Genomic DNA, 675 nt, shown 5'->3' on the forward strand with positions numbered 1-675 from the left:
CGTATCCGGCGTCTTCTTCGCAAGTTCCGTATACCGATCCCATGATTCTAGAGCAGCTACAGAAAAAAGATGAACGGATTGTGGCATTGGAGGAGCAGAACACCACTATTCTTTCTGAGAATGCCAATCCTTGCTCAGCTGGAATCTCAAAAGAAGACCAACGGCGAGATATTGGAAAAGCTAGATCGTTTGTTACCTTAGGGTTCTTAGTTTTTTATGAATTTTAAAACTTGATGAATGTTTTTTTTCTATTTAAGTTTCTATGAATTTAAATTCTAAAATATTATTAGTTTTAAATTTCAGATTTTGTGTATATATTAATTTTTAATATTAAACAATATTTATAAATGCAAAAGTTATTCATATTTAAAAATGGTATATTCTGACGAATCAGAGTCGTCAGAATATACCGACAAACCGGTTCGTCGAAATATACTGACGAATCATAGTTGTCGGAATATACCGATGAGTACAGGTCGTCAGAATATACTGACGAATTAGTGTCGTCGGAATATTCCGACAAGCAGGTTCGTCGGAATATTCCGACGACACTAATTCGTCAGTATATTCTGACGACCTGTACTCATCGGTATATTCCGACAACTATGATTCGTCAGTTGAATATGTTATCGGAGTGTCGTCGGAAGTTCGTCAGAATGTGGTTTATCGGTATTC

This window comes from Brassica oleracea, unplaced genomic scaffold (assembly GCF_000695525.1).
Source record: "Brassica oleracea var. oleracea cultivar TO1000 unplaced genomic scaffold, BOL UnpScaffold01004, whole genome shotgun sequence".
In the NCBI taxonomy this organism is placed as follows: domain Eukaryota; kingdom Viridiplantae; phylum Streptophyta; class Magnoliopsida; order Brassicales; family Brassicaceae; genus Brassica; species Brassica oleracea.